The sequence below is a fragment of the Rana temporaria genome, chromosome 2, assembly GCF_905171775.1.
Source record: "Rana temporaria chromosome 2, aRanTem1.1, whole genome shotgun sequence".
Taxonomy (NCBI): Eukaryota; Metazoa; Chordata; class Amphibia; order Anura; family Ranidae; genus Rana; species Rana temporaria.
Window position 1 is genome coordinate 33,613,006 of NC_053490.1, and position 13,890 is coordinate 33,626,895.

The 13,890-nt window shown below is 45.9% G+C and overlaps 1 protein-coding gene across 4 annotated transcripts in view; it reads right to left on the minus strand.

Moving 5' to 3' along the window:
• Window positions 1-13,890, minus strand: part of GDPD5 (glycerophosphodiester phosphodiesterase domain containing 5) — a 352,873-nt gene that overhangs the window by 279,266 nt on the left and 59,717 nt on the right. The gene's annotated exons all lie outside the window — the stretch shown is intronic.

Sequence of the window (13,890 nt, forward strand, 5' to 3'; positions counted from 1 at the left end):
CGGTTAAAGCGCCACTGCAGAGACGCTTGGCGGTGGTTTTAACCCTTTCTTGGCCGCTAGCTGGGCACTTTTACCCCCCGCTAGCCGAATAGCACTGCGAAATTGGCGGTGAAGCACCGCTAAAAATAGCGGTGCTTTACCACCGACGCACCCACCGCCCCAGCGTGAAAGGGGCCTTAAGGGACAGGATCTGAAGGGGTTATAAAAAGAAAAAAAAAAGTTTTGCAGTTCTACTCTAAGGCCCCTTTCACACTGGGTGCGTGAGGTGGCGATATAGCAGCGTGGTTTTTAGCGCCGCTATACCGTCGTATTTCCTGCGATATTCGGCCCGCTAGCGTCCAAAAAAGGGTCAATACTGCCCGCGGTATAGCCGCGCTGTCCCATTGATTTCAATGGGAAGGAGCAGTAAATGAGTGGTATACACACCGCTCCAAAGATGCTGTTTGCAGGAGATTTTTTTTCCTCCTGCCAGCGCATCGCCTCAGCTAAAACACCTGAAATACGCCTCAGTGTGAAAGGGGCCTAAATGAGCCTTTTGATGTGTGCTGCACATGCATGAGATGAGAGAGTCACCTGAACCAACCTGAAGTTTAAGGCCCTCAAAAATATGGGGTGCGTATCAGATAATGAGCAGGTACAATATATAATATCCTTGCCAGTGTCTACCAGTTCCTCATATCCCCAATGACAGAAAGGTTGGCATTGAGATCTGTAGACACCTCGCAGAGTCGGGTTATAAATAATGGGCACCATCTCTGCATGAACCATTAGCAGGTTGGGGTTTACAGAGGGGGGGGGGGGGGGCAGGTGCCCATCAGACCTCAATGCCCCTAGACATTAAAAATCCAGAGTTGTACACAAATATTGGATACAATATGCGAAAGTCATAAGCAAACATGGCGGCCCCCAGACACACCTACCATTTTATCAATGTACAAACTCTTAAAAATAAACGATTCCTCATCAGCCAGCGGGCTCCATGTGTTCTCTTTTTAGCCCAAAATTAATGAAAAAAATAAAAATAAAAACACACACAAGCCTTAGATAATTTACATAGCAATTCTGCAATCTGTGAAGGACAGGCTGCCGCTGAAAAGAATCACCATTGGAGGGAATAAATATATTCTGCAGAGTTAAATTTTCCGGTTTCTAGGGAAATTCTGCCTTCTCAGCTGACCGCAGGCGATAAGTGGAACTCTTCAAATTTTCCTATTGTAAAGAAAATTTCCTCCAATTACTCTCCGCTGAAAGATCGCCCCAACAACATTCAGAGATAAATAAAGGCAGGATTTTTCTTTGCCTGCTTCGCCTGGCTGTACCGCTTTCAATTTCCTGTTGCGGACACTAGAAGGTTAGTTCAGATGGATAAAAAAAATAAAAAACAGAGACTACCCACATAGTACAATCTTTTACCGCAATACAAATTTCAGATGCTTAGATTGCAAGATATTTTCACACAATGTGCTCAGATCACAAAGCTTTATACACAAGGATAAGGATCTTTAAAGTGGAACTAAAGTCCGAAATATTTGCCTCTTTTGCAATGGTTCAAGGTCCTTTGTTGGCATCTTCTCCCGAATGTCAGGATGTAAACATCTCAATTGGGCGGCACAGTCATTCGAGCGGGCAGGATCTGTGCAAGAATGTAAATGGGGCTACGCATGCCACCTGAAAGATGCACATGTGCATGAAGGACCCAAATGAGAAGACATGGCTTATCAACATCTTGCCGTTTAGATGCCCTACCAATAGGCAAAGTCCAGATCAGCATGTGCCCAGCATTTGAAGAGGGATGTGCCGATACCGAGCATTTCCCTGAGTACTTTTACTCGGGGGGAATGCTCCGATTCTTCACCCGATACCTGGGCAGTCAGGGTGATCGGTGCAGCAGGGGAGTTGCAAGTCTTCTCCCCCCCTCCGTGCTGCCTTCTCCCCCCCTCCGTGCTGCCTTCTCCCCCCCTCCGTGCTGCCTTCTCCCCCCTCAATTTGCTAAACCCGGGTCCTACCCTTTCCGAACGAACAGAATCAGTGATCACCGACTCTGTCCATTCACATAACTGAGCATCGTAACCTGCGATTACGATGCTTCAGTTTATGAATGGAGAGAAGCTTCTCTCCATTCATTTTAGCTGAGGCTGCTGAGAAAGGGACTGGGAAATCTGTGTCCTCAGTCCCTTTCCTCGTCTTAAAGCGGAGAGGTCAGAGGTCTGTTAACACCCCTGATATCTCTCCAAGGACCCCCAACAGGGCAGATTAAAAAAAAAAAAAATTGCAATAAAGAAAAAAAAAAAAAAAAAAAAAAAATCATCACACCGACAATCCACCTCCCCCTAAAAAAAAAAAATAAATACTGTGTCACATGACATAAAAAAAAAATGTATCGGTAATCGGCATCGGCGAGTACTTGAAAAAAAGTATCTGTACTTGTACTTGGTCTCAAAAAAGTGGTATCGTGACAACCCTAATTTGAAGTAATGCAGGGGGGGCAAACGAGGAATAAACTGCTCCAGACCTGGCCAGGTTGAAATATGGCTTTTTCTTGCTGCTGAAATTTACAATTGCCCCTTCATACATTTAAAGGTCCACTACAGCCACAATTCAAACCGATACCTACACAGAGCAGAGACTACCTCAGTGATGGCGAACCTTGGCACCCCGGATGTTTTGAAACTACATGTCCCATGATGCTCCTCTACACTGCAGAGTGCTTGATCATGGGAAGTGTAGTTCCACAACATCTGGGGTGCCGAGGTTCGCCATCACTGGCCTACCTGCTTAGCACTTTGGTTTTATATCCAAACAGTAGCAAGTACCCTCAGTCCACCTCGCTCCTCATCGTTTGCAATCCGGAGATCATGGCTACTAATGATGCTGGAACACCCGCCATGCTACCTCTCACATGCAGCAAGACTGATTTACAAAATTAAAAAAGCAAAAAGTTTCCCTCAACCACCAATCAGATTTAAAGCCCAACTCCAGCATTTTACTTAAAATTATCCTCTCCCCGGAAGATGGCGCACACCCTATGCCCATTGGTGGACTGTTCCTTGGCACCGCCACATCCAATGCAGCGCTATGGACCTTGATGACCTTTGGACCTTGCACTTCTAGTGCATGGGGAAGAATACACTTTGCAGGGACTGGCCTAGCAGCACAGAGGATCAAGTAAACCTCCTCTATGCCCCCCTAGACCCAAGAGGACAGCGCAGAGGATCAAGTAAACCTTCTCTATGCCCCCTAGACCCAAGAGGACAGCGCAGAGGATCAAGTAAACCTTCTCTATGCCCCCTAGACCTAAGACGACAGCACAGAGGATCAGGTAAACCTTCCCTATGCCCCCTAGACCTAAGGGGACAGCTCAGAGGATCAAGTAAACCTTCTCTATGCCCCCTAGACCTAAGAAGACAGCACAGAGGATCAAGTAAACCTTCTCTATGCCCCCTAGACCTAAAAGGACAGCGCCAAGGATCAAGTAAACCTTCTCTATGCCCCCTAGACCTAAGAGGACAGCTCAGAGGATCAAGTAAACCTTCTCTATGCCCCCCTAGACCTAAGAGGACAGCGCAGAGGATCAGGTAAACCTTCCCTATGCCCCCTAGACCTAAGAGGACAGCGCAGAGGATCAAGTAAACCTTCTCTATGCCCCCTAGACCTAAGAGGACAGCGCAGAGGATCAAGTAAACCTTCTCTATGCCCCCTAGACCTAAGAGGACAGCGCAGAGGATCAAGTAAACCTTCTCTATGCCCCCTAGACCTAAAAGGACAGCGCAGAGGATCAAGTAAACCTCCCTACCCCCCTAGACCTAAGAGGACAGCGCAGAGGATCAAGTAAACCTTCTCTATGCCCCCCTAGACCTAAGAGGACAGCGCAGAGGATCAAGTAAACCTTCTCTATGCCCCCTAGACCCAAGAGGACAGCGCAGAGGATCAAGTAAACCTTCTCTATGCCCCTTAGACATAGGCGTGCGCACAGGGTGTGCCAGGTGTGCCCAGGCACACCCTTATCCAGGGCTGGCCTTTGGGGTGTGCGAGCTGTGTGGCCGCACAGGGCGCCATGGGCAACAGGGGTGCCGTGCAGCCATCACAGCTTGCAGAATGTGAGTCGCAGTCACTCACATGATCATCACAGGAGTCTGACTCCTATGAGTCACAGCAGCAGGCGCTGCCAGGTCTCCCTGCGCGCTGCCAGGTCCCCCTGCCCTGGGACTGGGTAAAGAGCAATGCATCAGTTGTGGCACCTGAAAAAATGGCTGCTGCCAGCATGCGTTGCCGCTGCACGGGAAAGCCAGAAAACGCTCGGCTATTTTCGGGCAGATGGCGCAGTGGCGTCTAAGCGCCGGGCCGCGCCATTTTTAAACGCAAATCCGCACCGTCCACCGAAAGGTAAGTCAGTTTAGGTGACCAGGGGGCGAGGGGTGAAGATGGGGGGGCGCCACAGGATTAGCTCGCACAGGGCGCCTGAACACCTAAGGCCGGCCCTGCCCTTATCACACTGTGCAGCACAAATTCCCCCTACTGCCCTAGCTCCTCCCCTTCCCCCCCCCCCGTCACAGCGCTTCCAGCTTCCCTCCTCTCTCCCACCGGCTCTCCCACCAGAGGTTTTAGAATGAGTGGGGGAAGGGGATGGTAAATATGTCATTTACTGGCCCGTTCCCCTTCTGAATAACGATCGTGAGTGATCGGTATTGTGTGTTTGAGCTTTGGGGTGCACACCCTAATGCAATAGGCTGCGCACACCTATGCCCTTAGACCTAAAAGGAGCACAGAGCAGCTGCAAAGAGGAACTTTCAAGTCTTCCACAGTTGGGCTTCAAATCTGCCTTGGAAGTTTAAATGCGATTGGTAATGCGGAAAGCAAAGAGGAAGACGTTAAAAAGCACCAACTTTACAAAACATACTCCAACCTCCCTCCTACTGACCCTTTAAGGTGACATTCATGTTCTACAGATGCAGAAGATCAATTACCACCCAAAATTCACAGACACAAAGTACATAGCGTACTGGCTGGTTTTAACTGTTGCCGGAAACTCTTTAAATTCAGCACAGAAAATTATCGGCGTCAAAACAGTTGCCAAGTATGCCATAGCAAAGCTTGTCCCATGCAGAGAATACTTCTAATCACGAAGGCTGGATTCACATCTATGCATTTGTAGTGCTTTTTGCAGATTTGCTCTACAGAACGCGTTCCATAGGAAACCATGTTAAATGGAATGTAGTGCAAATCTGCAAAATGCTTAGGTGTGAATCCAGCCTTAGATAAACTAAAAAGGGATGCTAGCATTGACAAGCTCTATACCAGCCAGCCATTCTCAACCAGGAGTTCTGTGGAACCCTAGGGTTCCTCCAGAGGTTGTATGGGGTTCCTCGAGAAGTGGCCGATTGACCTCCCATTTGATGGTGTCTGCACCAGGGTCAAAACCACTGGGCAGTCAGCAGCAGGACATCAAGGATCGTTTTAGCCATCTGCAAGGGTGGCTTTGTGACTACCACTATGGGAGTAATTCTTTCCACTGGCCACCAGCATAAGGGGCCTTTTTCTCACTGACCCTCAAAGTGGTTTTAGCAGGGAGGTTCCCCAAGATCTGACATTTTTGAGGGCTCCTCTGGTGTAAAATGGTTGAGAAAGGCTGCTCTACACAGATCTTTACTACCTTTGAAATTTCTGTACAAACTATTACACTTGACATCCCTTCCCAACTCCAACTAACCAAATTCTATCCCCAGCTCCCTTACTACATCCATTGCAGAGTAGTAGCGGGATCTTGGACATTTATTTTCTGATGAAGACTACTTGGGCATCAACATTATAAAAAAAAAAAAAAAAATCAGACAAGTGTACCTAAGGGAAAAAAAAAAAAGTTCCAAAGCAGGTGTCATATACCCGCCACAGGATGTCTTCCAGCTTCCTTGAAGGTTTGATTGAGATTAAAAGGGGTTCTAAAGATTCATGTTTTTTCACCTTAATGCATTGTAACAGGAGTGATTTTTGGGCACAGATTGAGCCAGGAGATGGGGGACACATGTTGGATTGTTTTGGCGTGGACAGTGATCTACAGTATATTCCTTAATGCCTGCAAAGAATATTCTATGACTCATCTCTCTGTGAAGACTGTTAACATGTTAAATAAGGCTGGCTCTTGAAAGGCCTTTAATTGTGTGACAACACTGTCTAAAGCCTATTGATGCTCAGAGGTGTGAATAGGTGTCAAGCTGTATGCGGAGACGGAACGTCTGCCTAGGGAACTCAGTGTGTGATGGTGTTTGTTTGTTATGCTGTTAATGAAAGAATGTTTAGTAATTTGCCTTGGTGTGTGATAAGGGGGGTGGAGATCTCATTGTCCCTTTGAATACTGTCACATGATTGTAACTGCATAAAAAGCTGAGAAGAAACCATTAAAGTATCATTACATTTGAAACCAGAAGCACAGAGCTGTGTGTCTGGTTTTGCACAGAGCTGTGTCTGTGCAAAACGAGCCACACAGTGGAGGCAAGCAAGACATGTTTGTTATTAAAAAAGAAAATATTCGAACCTATAGTATCACTAACTCTACACTGGTTCCACGCTACATACACAGGGCCGTCTTAATAGCATCATAGGCCCCTGGGCAAAGTAATGTTCTGGGGCCCCTACAATGATGACAGTACCAAGTAGGTAGGAGGCAAACTGCCTCCCCTGTGTATCTATCACTCAGTGCCATCATGGGGCCTCCAATTTCGGGGCAGCGTGGGCTCAATGACCAGCTGCTTTAGGGAAAGGGCAGGGGACCCCCCAGGTAGCACCCCCCCCTTCAATATTCCTAAGGCAGTTTTACAATCTATCCTATGTGCCGCCGCTAAAGCTTCCAACGCTGTGGCAATATATAATATTGCTGCGGCCATTTCATCAATCCCGATGTACTAGGTATCAAATATTGTCCCCTCCATTACTGAATGGACACCGGGAATCTCATGCGAATGGAATTGCTCGCGGCACAACTTTACAATCCACAAAATACACAACAAACCACATTTGTTCCCCCTGGATCTTTTAAATAGAATTGGAAAATGTCAAGGTCTTTTTATAGGAGTATCAGCGATGGAGCGAATAGTCTTGAGGCCATTCCCCGATGGCAGCACTCATTCATTCCATCTCCACTTCCGGAGATTAGATGCAGCTATCCAGCGCAATGCATGCCCCTCCCCCTTACATTTTCTTGTTTGCATCTCCAATTTTGAGGCAGCTACCTCAACTCACCATATTCATTTAAATTACAAATGGCTCTTGGATCCAAATATCGTTCCTGGCCTTATGCTAGAACGCATTCCATTGAAGTTTACATATGCTATACAGGGCCTTGACAAAGTATTCATATCCCTTGAAATTTTCCACATTGTCATGTTACAACCAAAAAACGTAATTATGGGATTTTATGTGATAGACCAACACAATGTGGCACATAATTGTGAAGTGGAAGGAAAATAAGTGTTTAATTTTATTTTTTAATAAATATCTGAAAAGTGTGGCATGCATTTGTATTCAGCCCCCTTTTACCTGGATACCCTTAACTAAAGTCTAGTGGCACCAAGAAGCCATCCAATTAGTGTCCACCTGTGAGTAATTTAATCTCAATATAGATACAGCTGTCCTGTGAAGCCCTCAGAGGTGTGTTAGAGAACCTCAGTGAACAAACCACATCATGAAGGCCAAAAGGAACACAGCAGACAGGTCAGGGATAAAGTTACAGAAGTTTTAAAATACCCCAAGCTTTGAACATCTCACGAAACACTGTTCAACCCATCATCCAAAAATTAGAAAGACTGACACAACTGCAAACCTGCCAAGACATGGCCGTCCACCTAAACTGACAGGCTGGGCAAGGAGAACATTCATCAGAGAAGCAGCCAAGAGGCCCATGGTAACTCTGGAGGAGCTGCAGAGAGCCACAGCTCAGGTGGGAGAATCTGTCCACAGGACAACTATTAGTTGTACACTCCACAAGTCTGGCCTTTATTATGGAAGAGTGGCAAGAAGAAAGCCATAAGTCGTGACTGTCTGCAGTTTGCGAGAAGCCATGTGGGGGACACAGCAAACATGTGGGAGAAAAAAAATGGTTGGATGAGACCAAAATTGAACTTTTTTCCCTAAGAGCAAAACGTGTGTGGCAGAAAACTAACACTGCATATCACCCTGAACACACCATCCCCACCGTGAAACATGGTGGTGGTAGCATCATGTGGTGGGGATGCTTTTCTTTAGCAGGGACAGGGAAGCTGGTCAGTTGATGGGAAGATGGATGGAGCCAAATACAGGGCAATCTTAGAAGAAAGCCTGTTAGAGTCTCCAAAAGACTTGAGACTGGGGCGGAGGTTCACCTTCCAGCAGGACAACGACCCTAAACATACAGCCAGAGCTACAATGGAATGGTTTAGATCAAAGCACATTCATGTGTTAGAATGGCCCGGCCAAAGTCCAGACCTAAATCCAATTGAGAATCTGTGGCAAGACTTGAAAATTGCTGTTCACAGACGTTCTCCATCCAATCTGACAGAGCTTGAGATATTTTTCAAAAAGAAGAATGGTCAAAAATGTCCCTCTCTAGATGTGCAAAGCTGGTAGAGACATCCCCAAAAAGACCTGCAGCTGTAATTGCAGTGAAAGAAGGTTCTACAAAGTATTGACTCCGGGGGGCGCCATACAAATGTACCCCACACTTTTCACATATTTGTAATACATTTTAAAAACCATTTATAAATTTTCCTTCCACTTCACAATTATGTGCCACTTTGTGTTGGTCCATCACATAAAATCCCAATAAAATAAATTTACATTCTTGGTTTTAACCTGACGAATGGTGAAAAATTTCAAGGGGAATACAAACTTTTTCAAGGCCCTGTATGCTCCAATACAAAAAGCATTAAAAAGATGAGAGTGAATGTATATACTTAATGCTCTTTGTGCTGGTAGATCTCATTATCAGTTGTAAACTAGATGTGCACACTGTATTCCAACAAAGGGTTAAAGATATCAAGGCTGGGATGGTAAACTGCATTGTAATACACGTCACCAGTTTTCCCCCCCACTTCATCCTTCTAATTGCACTTCGACACCCGATCAGAAAAGCTTCCAACCTATTAACCTGCTCCAAACCAACCACTTTGGAAGTAATGTTTTACAAATGTATTGTTAGAATTGCCATGTGAATGGGAACACAAAACATACAGTGGCGTTTTCTGATATTTTTTGCAAAACTAAAACTACGCTTTGAATCCAGGTGCCTGTGTTCATAAATGGCTGACAGAAATCATTCGATGCTGCAGCCCCTCACCTTGTGACCTGCTACAAAGTTACAATGTAATGTAGAGTCTGATCACAGAGGTAGAAAATACTGAGCAAATGCTTCCTCTTGCCTGCAGCAAAATGGTCTCATAATCTAGGTATTGTATCGCCTGTGTACTTTTCAGTACAGGTGCTATATCAAATTTAGTTGGGGGATGAGAGAGTTACTTGCTCTCATCTATATTGATTTGCTAAATTTTGGCTGTCGCCAGCCTTGAACTGTCCTGTGGGTCATTCTGTGCTGCAGAGATGTAGTTTCATCTCTGGATGGCAGGTGGCGCCAGAGGGGTCCAGGCGGAGCTTCTCCCCAGCAGCCAATTAGAGGAGTTTTCCCTCACAGAGCATGCTGGGGAGGGGTATTTCTGTGGCGGAGGCCATTGCTCTGGGTTCTTCGCGGATTCCTGGTTCCAGGTGCGGCACCCACCTTTAGGGTGTGCATACATCACGGGCCCCACCACTATGGCCTACCAGGCCGGGGCGCACGTGCTACGCGGAGTTCCTGACTCTGGGCCCTCATGGCCCGGAGCAACTGATGCTGCTAAGGGGCGCCAGTGACTTACTGGGTCCCCAACCTCTATTGAGAAGATCCCAAGCGAGTTGTGCCGTTTGGTGGGGAGTCGGTCTGAGGAAAACCCGGAGGCAGGTGATCCAATAGGGCTTGAACGAACCATCGGGGATCTGGGTGACCGGACACTGACAGGTTGTATTCTGCAAACTGTCAGTCGGTAACCCCAAGCTAAGAAGTAGGAAGATTCAGGTGAATTATAGTCCGGGAGGATTCGCTCTACTACCTCATGTTCTTGTGTACTAGGCCTATGGCAGAGGTCTCACTACCAATCCAAATTCTATTAGAGCCAAGTCGGTGGCAGAGACTTGTTCCTTCCCAGAAGTTCTAAGTGACGCCATGGCTGCCAGGCCTGTGAGGGGTCTGTCCGGGGGCACTTTACCCACTCCGGCTGCAGTGGCCACGTGACAAGTTTAATTGCTGGAGGCAGGATTACTTCCTCTATCCATAGCCTGAATCTGCGAAGTATATTCTCTTTTCACCAACCTATGCTGTCTACCTCAAGTTGACTGTTGGTCGTCAACCAACTGTCTGGACATTCCGTCACTGCTCTCACCAACATCATCACCCTTAGACACATCACAGAGGTAACAACCACTTAAGGACCGCCTCCTGCACATATATGTCGGCAGAATGGCACATGTACGTACAGGTACGTCCTGTACTAGTACCCAGCCGCTGGAGTCCTGCGATCGGTCCCCGGAGCTGAAGAACGGGGAGAGCCGTGTGTAAACACGGCTTCCCCGTTCTTCACTGTAGCGGCTGCATCGATCGTGTCATCCCTTTTATAGGGAGACACGATCGATGACGTCAGACCTACAGCCATACCCCCCTACACTTGTAAACACACACTAGGTGAAACAAAACTCCTTCAGCGCCCCTGTGGTTAACTCCCAAACTGCAACTGTCATTTTCACAATAAACAATGTAATTTAAATGCATTTTTTGCTGTGAAAATGACAATGGTCCCAAAAATTTGACAAAATTGTCCAAAGTGTCCGCCATAATGTCGCAGTCACGAAAAAAAAAAAAAAAAAACGATGATCGCCACCATAAAGTAGTAAAAAAAAAAAATTATAAAAATGCAATAAAACTATCCCCTATTTTGTAAACGCTATACATTTTGCGCAAACCATCCGATAAACACTTGTTGCGATTTTTTTTTTACCAAAAATAGGTAGAAGAATACGTATCGACCTAAACTGAGGAAAATTTTTTTTTTTTTTATATATTTTTGGGGGATATTATAGCAAACAAATATTCAATTTTTGTCAAAATTGTCGCTCTATTTTTGTTTATAGCGAAAAAAATAAAAACCGCAGAGGTGATCAAATACCACCAAAAGAAAGCTCTATTTGTGGGGAAAAAACTACGCCAATTTTGTTTGGGAGCCACATCGCACGACCGCGCAATTGTCTGTTAAAGCGACGCAGTGCCGAATTGTAAAAACCCCTTGGGTCATTTAGCAGCATATTGGTCCGGTCCTTAAGTGGTTAATTATGCTGTCCCAAATCTAACCAACAGCTCCTCCGGGGGTATCGCTACAGTATAATCACTGGACTAGAGTTTTAGGACATCTTTAATATGGTAAAATGGTTTTACGTAGCGACATGCCAAGAAATTATTCACGCAGACCTATAGTTATGGGAAAGTCCACTTTAACGGACAGGAGCGCCTGAACATAGTTGTTTACATGGCTGTTCTGTAGCTGCAATGAGTAAGAATTGCAACACAGCCAGGCAAAACTGAATCAGGGAGAGACGGATGGCTCGCCTCGGCTACCGGTAGAACTGGCAGGAGATCCTTGGATTATTGAGTATTTGGAAGCTTTGCCAGAACAAACAGCCCATATTTGCATGATCTGTTCCCTGAAACAGGGAAACACCAAGAGAAGAAAAAACACAAGAGAACACTTGTAAAAGCTTCCATCGCAGAGACTGCATAAAAATAAAAAAACACGAGTGTTCTTTTCCATGGCAGGCAGACAGGAGCATTTCTTAGGGTGTCCATGTGTCGCGGTACAACGGGATAAAAGGTATTCAGAGGGGGAAATGTTAAAGGTTCTTTTTGCAAAGATTTTAGTATGTTGTATTTTGGCAGAATTTCTAATTGGACTTGCCCTCTAGCATACTCCAGATAATTTTCATTGAGATTACGGAAAGGCCCAAGTTTAGGGTTAGGATAATGTTTAGATGCAGTGCTAAAAACAAACTTTTATAGGAAACTTAAGAGTCAATTCACCATTACAGTAAAATTGCCTGTGCATTCCCACTACATTAAAAAGCATTGCTCATGTTTTGAATAAAGCTATAAAATTTCGACTGTGCGTAGCCTCGCCCAAGCCTGTCAAACTCCTAGGTTGGGACATTCCTTTCTAAAAAAAAAACCTAGGTAGTCCATGTGTCCCGTGCTTCTTTCAAGCCTGTCCGAAAAAAATCTTAGATAGGCAAAATGCCAGTCTTCTCTTAAGCCTGTCCAAAGAAACCCCCTAGGTCAGTGATGGTGAACCTTGGCACTCCAGATGTTTTGGAACTACATTTCCCATGATGCTCAACTACACTGCAGAGTACATGAGCACCATGGGAAACAAAGTTCCAAAAAATCTGTCAAGGTTCGCCATCACTGCCCTAGGTAGGCCATATATTCCACTCTCCTCCTAGGTAGGCCATATATTCCACTCTCCTCCTAGGTAGGCCATATATTCCACTCTCCTCCTAGGTAGGCCATATATTCCACTCTCCTCCTAGGTAGGCCATATATTCCACTCTCCTCCTAGGTAGGCCATATATTCCACTCTCCTCCTAGGTAGGCCATATATTCCACTCTCCTCCTAGGTAGGCCATATATTCCACTCTCCTCCTAGGTAGGCCATATATTCCACTCTCCTCCTAGGTAGGCCATATATTCCACTCTCCTCCTAGGTAGGCCATATATTCCACTCTCCTCCTAGGTAGGCCATATATTCCACTCTCCTCCTAGGTAGGCCATATATTCCACTCTCCTCCTAGGTAGGCCATATATTCCACTCTCCTCCTAGGTAGGCCATATATTCCACTCTCCTCCTAGGTAGGCCATATATTCCACTCTCCTCCTAGGTAGGCCATATATTCCACTCTCCTCCTAGGTGGGCCATCTTCCACTCTCCTCCTAGGTGGGCCATCTTCCATTCTCCTCCTAGGTGGGCCATCTTCCATTCTCCTCCTAGGTGGGCCATCTTCCATTCTCCTCCTAGGTGGGCCATATTCCATTCTCCTACCAGGTAGGCCATATTCCATTCTCCTACCAGGTAGGCCATATTCCATTCTCCTACCAGGTAGGCCATATTCCATTCTCCTACCAGGTAGGCCATATTCCATTCTCCTACCAGGTAGGCCATATTCCATTCTCCCCCTAGGTAGGCCATATTCCATTCTCCTCCTAGGTAGACCATTTTCCATTCTCCTCCTAGGTAGACCATTTTCCATTCTCCTCCTAGGTAGACCATATTCCATTCTCCTCCTAGGTAGACCATATTCCATTCTCCTCCTAGGTAGACCATATTCCATTCTCCTCCTAGGTAGGCCATATTCCATTCTCCTCCTAGGTAGACCATTTTCCATTCTCCCCCTAGGTAGACCATATTCCATTCTCCTCCTAGGTAGACCATATTCCATTCTTCGCCTAGGTAGACCATATTCCATTCTTCCAACCCTGTCCAAAAAAAAAACCTGGGAAGGCCATTTTTCATTCTGCTCTTAAAGTGGAAGTAAACCCTTCAATTTGATAGTTACAAAAACAGTTAACATTCCCGGCATGCCGGAACTGCTAGCTGTCACATTTGTTTGTTCTCTCAACCAAACTGCCAAACCATCCAATGGCTGGTTTCATAACAGGTCACATGTACAGCATCATGGCAGTTGCAGATTAAACAGAGGTCAAGATGGCCGCTTCCTTGGCTGAAAACCATAGGAGGGTTTACTTTCACTTTAAGTCTGTCTTAAAAACTCCTAGGTAGGCAACATGTCATTCTT